The sequence below is a fragment of the Coturnix japonica genome, chromosome 3 (genome assembly GCF_054131305.1).
Source record: "Coturnix japonica strain WE chromosome 3, WE-NBRP24, whole genome shotgun sequence".
In the NCBI taxonomy this organism is placed as follows: domain Eukaryota; kingdom Metazoa; phylum Chordata; class Aves; order Galliformes; family Phasianidae; genus Coturnix; species Coturnix japonica.
The window spans coordinates 35,605,634-35,620,295 of NC_140665.1; positions in this window are offsets into that span (position 1 = coordinate 35,605,634).

Here is a 14,662-nt window from a genome sequence, read left to right on the forward strand (position 1 = left end):
AACCTGGAGGTCCTGGTGAAAGACAAGCTGGTTGTGACACAGCAGTGTATTGCTGCAGCAAAGGCAAAGTAGATCCTAGTCTGCATCTACAGGTGCACTACCAGCAAATATAGAGAGATATGAATGTCCCTCTCAGTACTTGTAAGGCCACACCTGGAATACTGTGTCCAATTCTGGTCCCCAGAATTCAGAAAACATGCAAACAGATTAGAGAGGGTCCAAAGGAGGACCACAATTATGATCAAATGTCTGAAAAATCTGCCCTGTGATGGAAGACTGAAGGAGTTAGGACTTTTCATTCAGCAGAAGGGAAGGTTTGTAGGAACCTTACCACAATATTCATAGTAGTCTATAAAAAGCAGAAAGGATATTATTAAATACTTCTCAATGTTTTTATAGATAGTTTCCACAGAGAAAAAGAAATGTATAGAAAATGAGTTAAAACAATCATATCTAGCTACTACAATATTCCCTTCTGAGAAAAAATAGCATTCAGTTTGGAGATTTATAATTTAGACAGTGTTTGCATCATGTCTCGAGGTTTTAATTTCTCTTGTAACATTTGAGTTTAAAATGTCACTGTCTAGAGCACTTTAGGAAATTTGTTATGGAACCTGAAGTAATACTAAAGCACTGATTTATGCAACAGTTGGCAAGGAAATATTCCAGCTAATGTTTTATTATGCTCTGTCCCGTCTCCCCCCCCCCCCCCCCCCCCCCTCCCCCACCAATATCATAATATTAAGAGCTTACATCAAATTATTTAGAAAATAAAGCTAGGCCTTGCTAGGTCTTCCTAACTTAGAAGCTGATCAGACTCATTCATTAAGTGACATGAGATACGTCATTACTATTTCACAAATGATCAGGGAAGATGTTCAGTAAACACAATTGAAATGTTTAAATTTAACCTAAATAGTTTTTTTGTAAACTACCAGTATGGCAGCTTACCTTCTTTGTACATATTTAAAAAAATAAAAATAAATAAAAAGAGAGAGAGAGAGATGAATTAATCCCTAAGAGGAGTTATTTTTCTATTTTGTACATAATGTACTCAGCACCAAGGAAAAAAACAACACCCGGGGAAAAAAGATTAAATGTTCAATTAAAGCCCTCATGGTCTTTTCTGAGCCAGTGTATTACCTGAGGCATTATTGCATGAAGTTTTAGCATTACTAAATTACAGTTAGACTACTTTAGTGTAGCCCAGAGTAACTCATGACTTCTAAATGGAATATTCACATTGTCATCTGACACTTTATTTATTTGCTTCTGAATTAGAAGTCTTCCAATATTCACAGCTTCTGAAGTAGTTCAGGATTTAAAGAAAATGATTTTAGAATTTGGACTAGCAGTACATATAGTTGAACACCATTCCTCTACCTGTGATCTGTATGGCCAACACTGTAAGATACACTGTGAAGGCAAGCAGTGGGAATCTTTATTCCTGAAGTCTATTATCAAGATTAATGTAACCCCGAGAGGAGGTTCTACTTACATGTTTGTTTGAGTTTTACAACACTAAACAATGCCATGTTGTAACTCAGGGTGTTCTAACTCTTCTATTATCTGCATTTTCTCTTCATAGACATATCTTTCACATCTGGGATCAGTTGTGTTAAACTCAGAGCAAAATGTTAGAAGAGCACTGTTCCTACCACATAAAGCTTGCCATCTAAGTAGACTCACATGGATAACCTCATTAACTTAATTACATTTAGTCACTTTCCCCAGACTTTCACTGCTTTAGTTTCTGCAAAAAGTGCAATGAAGAGGCACTGAGTAAATTTTTGTTTAGATGCAATTTTTTGTTCTGTATTATTACAATGCAATGCAGGATCTAATTAATTTTCTAATGAAAATAAGTCAAATGACTGGGCATCCTATGTATATAGGACGTATATGTTTATATATGTATATATAAACGTATATCTTTAATTCATTTCCTATAATTGTCAGCAGTTGCAGTTCCTTAACATCACCCCAAATAATTTATTAATAACATTGCCTTTGTTACAGACTAAAGCTTGAACTGTATGGAAAATTTCAGAGAAGTCTTGAGTCAAAACTACTGGCCAAGTATTCTGTATTTAGATACTTATTTATACATGTGTCTTGGCACAGCTGCCATGTTCCTTCAGTTAGGGTCAATCCTAACTGTGTCATAAAGCCCTTGACAAGATATTTGGTGTAGCCTAAAAATGAAAGGATCATGCCTGATGTTTTCAGAAGGAGGCATGCACAGAAGATACACAGAAATAACTTATTCATGACCTAAAGAAATATTCTTTGTGCAAATACTGAGATGTAACATCACATATGTTTCAAAGAGATAAAGTGTCAAGTTACTTAAATATTCTTTTAATTATTGCATGTGGTATTAGCTGTTCAGATTGTTTGTTGATTATGTTTCATTCCACATTTTCTTCTACTATGAAAATAAGTGCAAAGGAAAGAGTGCCTTGAAATATTTCATAATGGGTATGCGTAAAATCAGGTTTAGAAAATATAATTTAAAAATTAGGTTAAAAAGATAATGTGCAAATAATCTGCTGCGCAGAATGGATGAATAGGTGTAGTGTTAAAATGGGAAAGACAACAAAAGCCCCAGTTGTTGCATGAAGTGGAAAAAGCTTCAGTTTATATTTCAGTATGAAAAATTTAAGAAGTGGGGGAAAAACTAATTCTACACAATGAAAATTAGAGTTTATTTATGTTCAAATAGGAAGATGTCATTGTGGGGTGTTTACTGAGTGCATAAACATCTGTTGACTTCAGATGGAACAAAGAATTCTTTCTATGCTGCAAAATGCAAAAATTTGTTTGATCCAATTAGGTGGTGTAGGAGATGTATCTATGCAAAATATCTGCAAAAATAATTAGGGGGAGGTATGAGGGACTTTGAAAACTGCTGAATTGAAAAGGTATTTTTAACTTGTAGCTTTTTGATGACTAAGGTGTAAATACGTAACAGAAATCAAGTAGAGAACAAGAACTCTAGTAAACAGAATTGATTACAACACTATTTCAGAACCATGTTTTCTTACTATCGAGATGCAGTTTTTACCTAGCACGTTTTGATTATTGCTTTAAAGTATTTTTTTTTCCAATGTCTATACGAAACTACATTCAAAATGTTTCTTTTCATAAAATCTTGAACACAAGATGATTCTAAATTATATTCTTGAGCACAACTGGTTTCTACAAGCACTTTGATGTGACTGGTCTGGATGGTATTAGTTATCTAAAAAGTTTGTGGTTTTTGGATATACTTCAGAGTGTAAAGCTACCTACTTTTGGTTATTTTTAAATGCTCGGGCTATTGCTTCTTATCTTTCTAAGATTACCCCTACTGACATTTCTGGACAGCTCATAAATTTGTAGCAGCTAGAAATGATAAGAATCCATCTGAGGGAAATCTGCTGCAGATTTTGGAAGATGAGCAAGAGCTGCTATAATACCTCATTATCTGCTGTTTATTTGTTTAACAGACACGTATTTTTCTTGGAAGATTTATGTTGAAATCAAAATCCACACGCAGCGTAGCTAGGGCAAGTACAAATTGTTTGACACTACACTACAGTTATTTGTCAAATGAGTTGAACACTTTTCTGAAGGTGTGCAGGAAAGGAAAAATGCTTTCATGGCAAAAGAAATGAAAAAATCCTCCACCACCATAAACAAATAAACAAAAACTACATCCATTCAAACAGGTAGTCTGAGTTCTATGATTATACAAAAGTGCTACATGTGCATATGCTACACTCTGCCCTGTACTTCCATAGGTACATAACCATTGTGCTGATAAAGCAGCAAACCTCTTGTGATGGCAGCAAAGGTATGGAATAGCTACTTTGTTTTGCTGTTCCCCTCTACTACATTAGCAAACACTACAAACAAGGTAGGAAACAAAAAGAACAGAAATCAAAAAGAACAGAAATGGAATGTAAAGGACTGCAGTTGACATATTCTGTAGCCACTGCTTAGACAGATTTCCCTGTAGCATTAGGACTCAAAGCCACCACAGATTACAAGAAGAGAACTGTACTGCCATAGATGTTTTTTTTTCCACATAGCCCAGAGCATGAAAGTAACATAGGGTGGTTTCACTTAACAATAAATAAAGGTGGTTGGAGGCTAGGAAGGAGTTACTATCCTGTTGTAGGCGTACCTCCAACCAAAGGCATTAAACCTTGTGCTACTCCTTTGCTAAAGTTTCATTTTGGACCAGATGATTTCCAGAGATCCTTTCCATCCTAAACTATTCTGTGATTTTGGAAAGTAGCATCATAACTCTACACGCACCTTAACTTTCATAGGCCACCCAGGGCATGGTCTTATGAAGGCTTTATTCTTAAACATCAGGAGAAATTTAGACTATCCATATGGGTCACTAAACATGATCCAATTTTTTTTTTTTTTTTTTTTTTTTTTCTCCACAACAACAAGAAATCTTTTTTACTCTGGACTAGAACCTTCATAAGCAGTTTGTGATTCAGTTACATATTTTTTGCTGTGTTCCTAGACCTTCCAATTTCTGACAGTATATGCATATGTCAATGTGTTAAGTCTGAAATATATTTAGCAGCAATAACACTTTCAGAGGTGAAAACATGCATATGCCTGCAGCTCCTTCCAGTCCAGTCATATCAGACTGGTACATTTTTCTGTTTTTGATGCTACCCATACAACATACCATGTTGGTCTCATTCACATATGCATAGGGTTCAGTTCATCTCTTTTTCATTGTTATAAATGCCTTTTACCCTTACGCACAGCTGGTTATTGCATGGCATTCCCCCTACTTAGAGAGTGGAAAACCTCTTCAGAACATAAGGCCATTCAGAACTGCTCCCCTGGCTGGCTATAAGTTAAAAGCCCAAATTCAGCCTTCTTTCCTGTGAGATAATTCCAAAATAATCCCAAGAGTGTTTCGGATACTGCCAGCAGTGTGTGAGCTGGTTAGCCTTACGTCCAGCCAGAATCCTGATTTAGCAGCTCGTCATGTTTTCCCCCAGATGTCAGACCATTTCTAAAGCATACCTCTAGTAAAAATAATAATATTAAAATGGTCATCGTGCAGTCTTACCTTATTTCCTGCCAGAATACATTCTGATGTGGAATCAGCAACTTCTACTTGTGTTCACTGGTAACTTTTCCAAACAGACTACACTTATATGAGAGTCAGCATGTCTGGCTTTATTTTGCTCTGGGCACCATTTCCAGTCACATGGACTGGGAACAGCTTGATTCAGATGTTAACAGCCACTGACATTTGCAGGAACATTGTTTAAAAAAAAATAAAAAAATAAAAATCATAAAAGCCTGGAGAAATTTAAGCGTTTAAAAGGCTTAACACAAAAGTTACTGAAAATATGGTAAGCATGTTATGCTGCTACTCCTCACTGATAATGTAAGTGTTCACAGTAACATGATACATAGCTCTATAGTATATTAAGGAGCAAACCAAAAAACATTCTATCCTGACTTTCATCTCTTTACAAGTTCACTGAAGTAGGACTATTGTGAAAGTCACGGAAAATCTCACTTTCTGGTGTTGCACAGATGTCAGACTTTGACAAATTAAATCAGATCAATTTCAACTCCAGAGTACAAAAGTAATAAAGTATTACTGGCACCTACAGTACCAATAAATTCCCAACCCTCTCTGCACTTATTTTACCCCCTTTTTTCAAACTTGTAAGGGAATTTGGTTTTATTCTCTTAGATTTGAAGATCTCTGTGAGGTTTTCAATGTTTTAGGGAAAAAAAAAAAAAAGAAAAAAAAAAGACAACATTTGTGGTTTACATTTCACAGGATTAAAGGTGACACTCAGTTTAGCTCTCATCGTTTTCCAATTCATTTCAGTCTTAGGCAATATCTCTTGTTCAGAAGGGGATCCCAAGGGAAACAGCTATGTTCCGGAATCATTTCAGGATAAGAGATAACTGGTTCCAAACATCTGACAAACACTTATACTTCTCTTTGTAAACTCAAGCCACGTGGATTATTATAATACTTCCTCCTACCTGAGGTGGTTCCTTTCTGCCCTGTGGTCTTTTGAAGCAAACAAAGAAGACCTCATGAAGCTCATGAGACCTGTTCAGAAGTATCTCAATAATTCACCTCATGAAAATAATAGGAGAAGAAAAAAAAAATAAATCTCAAATTCAGTTAAATTTGGATGAATTAAAGCATTGAATGCACATTATATCCTTATAACTCTTGCACTATCCTCTAAGCAGAATACTGAAGTATTCTTTTTGTTTGCTTCTTTTTCTGTGGGAAGCAGATGATTAACACCCATAATATAGTGCTTTTCTCTTTCTTCATTATCACGGTTCTCACAAGTCTTGTACCTCCAACCAAAGAGGACCAAATGAAAAACTAAGCAAGTCTATGTACAGCATACCAGAGACAACAGAAAATGATGTGTATGCAGTAGTACAAGGCAGTCATTCTAAGACAGCTTGTAAAATCTGATGTCTAATACAAGCCTGTATTCATTAGGATGCCAGACATACTCATCTGGGGTAGATTGCCAGTATTATATTTTTACTGTTTAGTTCATTCAGCTTTTGTCAGAAACTGTTTAGTTTTGTATGGACAGTTAAAGAAGCAAATGCATTTACTAGCAAACCCTTAGCTGGACCTGTTCTGCTCAGAAGCTCATGAACATCTAATTTAATGATCAAGTCCTTCCATATTTGTTCCAGATACAATAACGTTAGGCTGAAAGAACATAAGCTACATAGTGACAGTGCTTGTATTCCACAGAAATTGCAAGGATTTACAGTAGGCAGGGCTTTGGTAAGAGCTCCTATCCATGTGGTGTAGCATCCACACTGTAGATACGCCTGACGTTTTCAAGAGTTGAAATCTTGTCATATGCTCTTAAAATTCTCTTTAAATATGTGCAGTGACTGGGAAAAAGTAGACCTTCCATCACGCTTTTTAAAGGAACAGACATAAAAGAGATTAAGTAGTTCCCACTTTTCTCCTCTACCTCATTGACTACATCTGTGTTATTAGGATACTGAATTAGACAGAATAGTTACATCATAGCCCTCTAAAAATTCCACAGCCCAGAAGAAGAGAATAAAAGAGGAAACTTCAATTACTGCAAAACATTGTTTAGGCTGACACTGACTGAAAGAAAACAAGCCAAAAATCACCTTGTCTGAATGGGTGAACAGAGTTATCATGAAGACATTTGAGATTATTTCATGAATCAGCTCTAGAAATTCTAAATGATAGAAAAAGGAAAATGCAGTAATGTCTTATCTTGCTTGCAGTGGGACCAGAAAACTTTTTCTAACGAAAAAGAGAAAGGAGAATGAACCTACAAAAAAGCTTTGAAAGTGTTAAAAAGGAAACTTCAATTTGTGCTCATTTTGGCTGTAAAACAGACTCAGCGGTAGCTTAGATCTTGAATATGCTCCAGCTCACCAGTCTGCAGATCATCTTCCATTTCAGCTATCAGACTGTGTGGAATTCCCTGAACTTACCATGCAGCTTTCAGTCCTCAAAGGGAGGGAGGGGGGGTTGAGAGGGCTGTACACTGATCAGTTAACACACACTGATCACACACAACCAGAATTTGTATTTTTGTCACTAAGCAAGTTTCTTTAACTGCAGCTGCAAGTCAGACTAATTGCTCCTGAATCTGCTCTCTTCCAATTACCAAATCATTATATCTTAATGTTGCAACAAGGTTGATCAAAATTGAAACCTTGAAAGCCTCCCTCATGAATGTGTTTTGCTACAAACATGCCTCCACAGATTCTAGTAAGTGAAGGGAGGAAAGTAGATCTTAATTTGTTGTTTCTACCTGTCAGGAAAAAATGTAAGAAAGTCACAACACTTAGCAGCAATATCCAGGAAATGCTAATGATAGAAAAGCCAGAAGACATGGATGTTTTTTGGAAGTTTTGTTTGTTTCTGAGGGAAACAGGATGAAGCAGTCAGGACACAAATATAATCCCATTCAACTTCTGCAAAATAGCATGAATAAAAATGATTGCCCTGCAAAGGTTATGCCTAGGGAAAAAAATGTAAGAAATGTTTCTCTCATCTCCATCCAAAGCAGTTTCTAGAAAGATGAAATGAGAATGGTGCCTTTTGTGCCTGCTAACTAGGACAGGTAAGCTAGAAATTTTTCTTCCTTGGGAAGTCAGTCCTGATGTGCAAAAGCTTTTGTGAATAGGAGAATGCAGAAACCACAAGGTTAGGAAGCTGGAATGTTATACTGAGTTATAAAATTTCTTCTCAGATAAGGTGATTTTCATAGCTAATTACTTGTAATAACATTTCTATTGGGCCTCCATGCACTGGAAATGAAGAGTTATGTTAGAACTTAAAACTGCCAGCCATGTGCTAAATCCTACCCTCGTTACAGAGACTGAATTTTAGGACAAGAAGTCAGACAACACAGCATACCTCAGGCCATGTCACTGATTCAAAACTAAAAATTAGCAAACATAATAGCTTGAATGTAAGGTAATGTATTCAATAAGTACAACATTCTGTGAAAGTTCAGCATATAACAATCTGTTCCCTGCTTTCAAATCCTGTGATATAGCTTTTGATCTGATTTCTCAGTTCTTCTAGCTGTGTCATACACCAGATGTGCCAGTATTTGGGATGATTCAAACACTGAAATTCTTGCATAATTTAAGAAGTTATATAAAGGTATAAGATGGAGCATCTCCCCTTCTATCTCAAAGTAAATGGATAAAACAAAATTATGAAGCAAGAAGGCTTGCACTTCCATTATTACTGCTGAGAAATGCATCTTACCCTTACATGGAGAGAAAAAGTAACTCTTAATATGCTTTTTTGTTTGTGGACATTTAGGCAAGTCATCTATCTGGCACCAAAGTCCAGGGGAAATTAAGCAGTATATCTTTTTTTCTTTAGCTTTTACTTTACCTTCTGATTATTATTTCAAACTTACTGAAATCTTGCTGTACATACTGCTTCATCAGGTCTCCTGCAGAGTTCTGCATAGAGTAAGCTACAGTAGTAACTGTGCTTAAGTAGTTTTTATATGATATAAAACCTCCTCAGAACACTGAACAGATTTCATTACATTTTATGGTATCCTGTACATAGGTAGCACACATCGTACAGAGAAAGAAAAAAAGTGATTAGAACTTGGCTTCTAAGTCATACATTTTAGTGACTGAGGCAAGTTCATGGAAAAATCCTACAGTTTTTGTAGACAGGCACTATTGAAAGGCTATGTGCTTACCTTTAGAATAAAAATGTATCCCATCAGATAGGAGGAACGGAAATAGTAAGAAATATATTTTCCATAAAACTACACCACTAGGAAAACTTGCCTTCGGTGATGCAACTTCACTGCTTCACTAGTTCCTGTCAGCTGTAAGAAAAAGCAGCTTACAGACACTCTTATTTTTCAGGCCTGAGGAGAATCATAACCCTGGTTTATAGGATATATGCTACATTACCTCAAAAGGGAAGTACATCTCAGTGAATATAGTCCCAGGCTCAGCATGTCCCACATCCAGCCTCTGAAAGATAGGAGTCTGTGTAATAAGGTAGTCAGTGAAAATATAAAGAAAAGATAAAACCATCAAAAAGAAAATGACAATGCTAACTTCATAGGAAATAGTGAACTGTTTTCTAACAATTGCAAGGACCAGGAAAGTCTCACAGTTCAAGCTGGAAATGAATTTGAACATCTGTTATTTCAGAACAGTTTATTGGTAATTTAAGAATGCTGGGTGTTGCTTACAAGACCAGCATCTCATTGTAATTGCTTCTGTCCCTTTTGTAAAAGCAGAAGTACAAGCAGAAGGAGGACCTGTCCAGAAGCTGATAGCCATGAGGTGGTAGGACTGCTTCTAGACCCAGATCCGTGCGTGTGTCAGTAATGACCACTGTTCTAAGAAGAAGCCTGTCACTTTTACCAGAGCTGTCTCCCTGTTTTGGGACCCCTACTTGGTTCACAGACAGTATACTCTTCATGCCTGTTTAAGGGAAAAGAGAGGAAAATCTGGCTGTAGGTACAATTACCTCCTTCTAACTGCTCCTCACATAAGAGTGGGACAGAAAACCCTCCACAGAAATAACATTTTAGTTACCAAATCATATGCTGCCTAAATCTGAAGCTACAAGTACCATAGTAGGTTTCCTGACGTTACTTTTCAAAACAGCCAGCCAGCCTAGAAGTTTGCTACTGAAAACACACAGTTTGTATGTCGTGTGCCACACCCTGTCTATTCAGGTCTTTTCATTCAGTACAGTTTCTCACTAAAAATAAACAGAAAAAACAACCTACTGTAACCTGTTTTTATGAACTTTTGCCTCTCTCCTGAGCAACTTAGGGGTATTTTAAGACAGAAGCATGAATGGTTTCCATGAACATTCCCATTCTTGAACACAATAATCTATCTGTATTTTTAGTTTGAAATAAAACAAGTTACATTTTGCTTGCAGTTTAAAAGTTCCTGCCCTGAAGATGTAAAATATTAGCTGTATAAAAAAAAAAACCAAACAATGTGGTTGAAAATAATCTATTGCCTTTTTTTTGCAGAACGCTTCTTGAAAGATGTTTTTGAGTAAACATAACTCATTTTTAGCCAGCATTTTCTGTTACAAGTTAGAGCGCCTCATAAAAAAAGAACAATTAAGATTTAAATGAATATGTAAATATATTTTTCCTAAGACAAATTACAAATCTGAAGAATTTATTAAAATGGAAGAAGTCTTACCTTCAGAAGAGTCAGTGAAGAGGATGCTGTTTCCATTTTACCTTGTATCTCAGCAAATGCTTATAGTAAAACTTAGGTTAATGCTGACTCCCTCCACCTCTGTAGTGGTAAGAAACAAAGGAGAAAAAAAAAAAAAAGTCCAAGCTCTCCTATAGGCTTGGGAAACAGAACAGCAGTAACATCTGGCTTTTTGCCTGAGATTAATTGGAGAAATGTATTACAGGCTGTGCTCTTATCATCAGCTGCCAAGAACCATTTAGATAATACTCTTTTACAAGAGGAAAAAAGAAGATTTTTCTCTTTCCTTCCAGATCATTGTATGTACCAGACCACACTGACAAAGAGATAACTCAGAACTGACTGGTGAATATCAGAGAAATAAGAAGTGACGTTATTTAGCTTTTCCTTTAAAAACTCCAATTCCAAATGTAGAGGAATAGTCCTCTTTCCCTGTGGATTTCATAAGGAACTCATCTGATAGTTTCACCATTAGGGTGCTCTACCTGGATGTTTGTCTTCTCTAAGGAATGAAAGCCAGACCTGCTCCTCTTTGCCATCAACAGGCATGGATGCCCTCACAGGTGTGTATAATCTGTAACACCTGACTGTGAACAGCTTCATGCCTGAGTTACATGAGATCCTTTTCTCTAGGCTGCTGTAAAGGCTCCTTCATGATCCACAGCCACCTGCTGTGGGCTGGAGAACCAGCTAGCACAGCAACTGCACAATCCTAGGTCTTTTGGAGTTAACACTAGCAAGCAACAACACTTCCTCATGTAGAAAAAGTCTTTCAACTTTACCTATTGGTAGCCTGGCCAAGTGCTAGAGCTGTAGTGCAGCTGCAGGAGGGACGGGATAAAGCTGGCAGTGTAATGAAGGCAGGAGGCACCTGTGACACAGCACACTAATTGGAGCATTAATTGACATTAATCACCAAGAATATCCTTCTTTTTAGGCACTGACAAATGCTTCACTTCAATCAACAGAAATGCCACAAAACATCCAGTTATTCCTAAATTCATTATTTTAAAACATTGTACCATACCACAAATCTAATAATTTCAGGTTTTATTCCGAAGTGCAATATAATGAACACACAAGGAGGTTTTCCCCCAGTACATTAATTCTGTTTTCCAATCATTAACAGAGATAATTACAAGCTATTTAATTTCTCCATAAGAATAAGTGTGATGGCCCCAGCTTGAGGCTGTATGCCAGCTCCTGGGCTTATCTTTGAATCAAGAACAGTTTAAACATATGTATAATGGCAAGCATGCAGATGGTTTTGAGCTGAAAAAAAGGGCTGTGGGTTGCATACTGTTTGTCATGACTTTGTCAGTTACACTTTCATCAGGAGGCTGCTATAATTAGTTGTGAAAAGTTTTGTGAAGATTTGTGCATTTGTGATCATAAAACTAATGCTTTGTTTTGTTTTCACACACATTTGTTAGGCTTTTATGTAGAGTTTGATTAGCAAAATAGAATCTCGGGTAATTAACAGTCCCCAGTCCTAGGCCTTCATTCATGTTTATCGATAGAGAAAACCAATGAAGCAGAGCTAGGCTTATATACCAAATTAAAAATCTAATGCTGAAACTGGGAACCAGTGTCCTCATGAGTATTTCCAGTGATGACAGTAAGACAGCACTTATGATTAATCACATGTATCCAGGCCTGATTGACTGTTTAGTGTTACTTTTTCTTCTGCATCTAAGTAAATATATCAAAACTTGCAGTTTCTTCAGAATAGCTACTATAATTTATGGAAGAATGTTTTTTAATTTTTTATTTAGACATACCTTTTCTGATATTCCACACTCAGATGTACCAGACTTTGAACCCAGATTTTCTCCATTACACCATGCAGATATGAAACTTCATACAAGCATCCAGCTCCAGAAAGTGGAGCATTAAGGTAAATATCACAAGTGTAGCACTAAGCCCACACAAGCTGTCAGTACTGCAGCTTTTAACATCACCATATTTAGCTTCCTATTCCCATGTTTTACTTTCCTAGGCTCTGATCTCTCCTTTTTGTATATTTAGAAACTACTTTATTTCCTCATTCTCTAGTTTTTTGTTCTTAAACTTCCCGGCTCTTGCTCTCAAAAGATTGCTTGATTGTATTTGTTTGGTTGTTGTTTTCTGTTAAAACAGTAATACAAAATCATAGCCAGGCATTCAAATGATATAATCTGTCACAGCCGGAGAAGAGCTAAGTAACAGGCCAAAGCATATTAGTACTCTTATAACTGAAAGACAGCAATGTATTTCAATAAGCATTTGTGAAATGAAAACATTTTTTGCTTCATCAAAAAAATGTCATATTCTTTGAGCCTAGCGGTCCACACAGATGCTGTGAAGCCCAGCAGTATGTTTCAGGGAGACACGTTTACTTTTAGAACCTGTGGAGAAATGAGGGTTTCTGCTAACTCCTTGTTTTTAAACACAGACCATAACCTGCCTACACAATCCAGTCAACCAAGTGAGGTTCAATCTGAATGGCTCCCAGTTTCTGAAATGGGCAACCCATATGCTTAGGATTCAGGATATCAGGTTCTCTACCCTCAGGGCCACTTTCTAGCTGGGTAGGGCCTGTCCTTCTGTTCAAACAGGTCAGGGCTGATATCACTACCCAGCTCTGCACAGCACTAAGAGATTAAAGGTGTAGGACACCAGAAAAGAGCCCAGCAGGTGAGGGCAGGGCAGTCAATCAGCTGGCCATGCAAGAGACAGCCACTTGCCATGGAGCAGAATATCACTAGGAAGGCATAAGGATACAAAGATGGTAACAGATATTCAAAAGGTTATTATAACGAAAAACTTACCAATATAGATACCTTTGCTGGAAAGTGCTGAGGCAATCTCCACCAGAGAGCAATCTCCAAAAGAAGCTACCTTAGTGGTGGTCAGTCCTTAAATGAGGTCTAGAAGAGGTGGAGTCAAGCTAAACCCCTTCTAGGAGCACAGCTAAATTACTCTCACCTGTGCTCCCACAGCTGACCCGACACTTGCCTCAGCTGATTAATCAGAGGTTCGGGCTGTGATTACCAATTTCCCATACAGATAGCCATGCTCACTCTTCTGCTCCTGCTGCCAAGAGATATTTCTGAACACTGCATTGCAGGCTTTGGAAAATGGGGTAATATGTGTAGCAGAGGTTCAGTGTTTCTCGGGTGCCTGCTTTAAAAATGGAAGACTGGAAAGTTTCCAGTTGTGAAGGAGGATGAAATAGAATGAAAGTAGGAAAGATTGCAATGATGCTGACCCTTCCTATTCTATCTATGAAGAAAATGATGGACGAACAATCCTGAATGTAGTTCTGTTACAAGTCTTCTTTTCTCCTTTTACATTAATATTAGGTTACACATCAAGAACACTGATCTGAGATCCATGATCAAGAACGATTTGGTTGAAAAGTAACCTTCTGGCTTTCACATATACAGAGAGCGGCATTTAGGAATAAATACTTATCTTCACGTATATCCACTTGTATTTTAATTGGTTGGACTACAGCATTGTGGACGTATATAGATTATAGGCAAAAGACTCAGCTATTTATTTTAGTATTTAATATAATTCACAGTAAAAGACTAGAGATAATTTTAAAGAGGGGAGCATAATCATCGTTATATTCTGAACTTTAACAAATACTGCTTTGATGGATTGCTATACTTTCTCAAAACTGTGTCTCCTTTGATCCTGCCTCCACCGCCAGTTCTGAAGTCTTAAATGATCATGCAGTGCCACCTATTTGTTGTTCCTGAGTTTTGGAGAGAAGTCATTTAACAAGTGAAACCACTACTTCTTTACATTATCAGGGGAGTGTTTTCTTGGTTTGTTGTTTTTTCTTTTATTCTTTCCTCCCTCCTTCTTGTACTATGCCAACATTGTTGTTTGTTTGTTTTTTATAGAATATTTC